The sequence below is a fragment of the Dryas octopetala genome, chromosome 1 (assembly GCF_963921425.1).
Source record: "Dryas octopetala chromosome 1, drDryOcto1.1, whole genome shotgun sequence".
Lineage (NCBI taxonomy): Eukaryota > Viridiplantae > Streptophyta > Magnoliopsida > Rosales > Rosaceae > Dryas > Dryas octopetala.
Window position 1 is genome coordinate 30,222,219 of NC_141366.1, and position 3,376 is coordinate 30,225,594.

Sequence of the window (3,376 nt, forward strand, 5' to 3'; positions counted from 1 at the left end):
GAGAGAGAGAGAGAGAGAGAGAGAGAGAGAGAGAGAGAGAGAGAGAGAGAGATCTGAGACACAAATTAACAAAGAATTAGAAACCCTAAATTAAAAGAGAACTAAAAATTGAAGACCCAAAATTAACAGAGAATTAGAAACCATAAACTCTAACATCAAAGTATCAACTATCAAACCAAGACCCAAAACTGGAGACCCAAAATTAATAGAGAATCTGAAACCCTAAACCCTAACATCAAACCAAGACTAAAAACTGAAGACCCTAGATTAACAGAGAATTAGAAATCCTAAATCCCTAAATCGAACCCTAAATAAAAATTACCTTTTAGTAGTGACTGGATGATGGGTGAGAATGACGTGAGATTGAGAAAGGCGAGGATGGGTGAGGTGAGAGCAAGCATGATGATGGGTGAAAAAAGTTATCGCACATTAACTCCCGTTTTGGTCAAAGCCCCTATGACTTCTCCATCTCCTTCTTCATTGCTCTTTAACCCAAATTGTTCGATCTCCATCTTCTCAGCCCTCTAACTTAGACAAAAGTCCCTGGATCCCAAGCTCCCAGCCAGATCCCTCTCAGAGTCTCACTAATTCCACTGTCTATCTGTCTCTCGTTCTCACTTCTCAGTCTCTCTCTTTATTTCCTCAGAGGTCTATCTATTACTCTCTTTCTCGCCGCCCTCTCTCTTGTCGCATCCTCTCCTTCTCGCCACCGACTCACCGTCGCGTCCTCTATTCCCTCACTTTGCAGCACCGTTCACTCCTGCGCGCATCTCACCTTCTCTCTATCACTTTCACGCTCAGCCCTCTGTCTAATCGAGTTTCTGTCGCTCTCAATCTACTCTCTCTCTCCCTCGATCTGCTCTCTCTCTTCCTCTCAAACCCTCTCAATATGCTCGCGATTCTCAAACCCTCTTGATCTGCTCGCGATTTGGGGTTTTCGTTGAGAGGGTTTGGGGTTTTCTATGACATTCTTACTATTTCAAGGTTAACCAATAGCGATAGTAATGACTAGTTGTTGCTCAAGTACTTTGCAGCATAGCCTATGCGGCATAACCTCATGCTCTGCTCCAAAATGTTACAAGAATCAAACTCTAGCTTTCACCCACTCCCAGTTATGTTCCTATGAATCCTTTTCAGAGTTGAAGAAGCAGTGTTTGCTCTCACCTCTCAAAAATTAAGAGGCTCAGGACTCGAAATTCTCGTTCCATTCCTGTAGTATTCGCTGCACAATCCAACTTCTTCAAAGGTTAGCTGCACTTCTTCTCTGTTTTTTATTTTTTTTAATTGTTTATGATATTCCTGGTCAATGTGTTCTTGTAGATTGATATAATTTTTTTATTTCTGAATCCGGTTCTATTTTTTTCCTTCTACTGTATAAGTGAACATTAGTGGTGAGTATGGGGGTACTGGGCATTTTAGTATAAATCATGTTGGTTTCCCATTAAATTATGGCATTTTGTAGAATTAAAATTTTGCATATGAATTCATTGTTGTGGGAAAAATGAATTGTAATGAATGGCCTAAAAATAGAAGGAAAATTTATTGATTTCTATAAGAGAGGAAAGCAGAGGCTCTTTCAGAAGTAGTGAAGCTGTAATGCAAGATGAAACTGTTTACAAGTACTTGACTTTTACTTGGCTTGTTACTCTTAAGTGAAGGAACTGGATAATCATCCATAATTCATGGGAACTTAATATTTGGTGGGTGAATGCCAATTGATGTGATGTCATGTGCAGCAAGTGTGATTTTCTCATGGCAATTTTGGTTGTTTTACATTTGTTGTTTGGTTTGCATGTGGATTGTGGATCCCCCTTGATGGGTTTTTTCTTATTTCGTCAACGGAACACTTCTGTTGAGGATTCACTTGCAATTGAATGAAAAGTGGCCCAAGAAGGCTTTTTCTATTACCACCTTTTTATGCTGGCTATTTTTGACTGAGAACTTTGAATTGTTGGGATAAGATTTTTGGTTTTTGGTTGAGTCGTTGAGTTTTTTAATCATCTGGACAACATTGGTTTGTTCTTTAAATCATTGTTTACATCAAATTTCAAATTTTCTAGCTTTCTGCGTCAAATGAATTGCTTTTGCTGCTGTCCTGCTCATTCAAAGAGAGAAGATAGTTACAGTTCAGTTTTATGCTTACAATCGTTTTAACTACTAGTTTGAATTATGTGAAATAGTTGTACAAACAGCATGGAAGGTTGGGAGATATGGAATTGAGGCAGGGACCAATCTTGTTCCCGTAAGTTCTTTGAGTCTTCCGTTTCAAGTGTTTTTCTTGCTTTTAGTACAAATCAAAAGTTTGTCATATTTTGTTTACTTTTTTTTTTGCCTACTAGGATTCCATACCAAGACCAATTGCAAGGGTTTTTGTGACAATAGTTGCATTGACTGTTGCACTCTTTGTACTCAAATCCTTCTTGTCTACCGTTTTCTTTGCATTGGTATGTTGTCTGTTTCAAGGTTAACCATTAGCAGAAATTAAGAAGGGAAAAGATAGTATTAAACGGTTTATATTGGTTGCCCTGTCTGATTTTTAGCTGCAAGGCTCTTGTAATTACAATATTGTTTCCTGAAATAAGTTTTAAATGAACATATAGACGGTTGGCTGTGTCTGTTTTTTATTAGTATAATATATGTAACAAGGTTTTTCCCAAGTCTCCCTTGAAAACTTCAACTTGTAACTTTTCTTTTTGTATGATTTCAGGTTGCAGTGAAGGGAGCATCACTACAAAAAGTCATTCTTGAAATCGTAAAAGGAAAGTGGGAGCAGGAGAGGGACTAAGTTCTGCTTGCCACCATTGATGACTCTTGTAAGCATGTTCGAGATTTATTAATTATTGCTTAAACAAGCATGCATTTGTAAGTATGATTGTGCATGTAAAAGAGTATTATATGCCAAATTAGATATGGTAATTAAACTTTGTATATGGATGCTTGGGGTGGGAGCTGTGGAGAGATGTGTTGAGGGCAACGCTGGAGCATGGGCTGGCACCCAAGTCGTGGACTGACTACTTGTACTTGTCAGTGGGTGGAACTCTTTCCAACGCTGGAATCAGTGGCCAAGCTTTCAACCATGGACCTCAGATTAGTAATGTTCATGATCTTGACGTTGTTACAGGTAATTCATTCATACTTTCTTATATATCAACCATTGAGATCGAAGAAAATGATGATTTTAGTAGATATATTGTGGTGTATTTGTTGTTTGATCATTAAACTAAGAGCAAATTATATTTTAGTACCTCAATTATACACTGATTTTCAATTTAGTACCCCAACTTTAAAAATTTGACAAAAAATACCTCAACTTTCATTTTGTGTCAAAATAGTACCTCTGTTTGTTTTTCAGTCAAATAAACCGTTATCTGCTGAC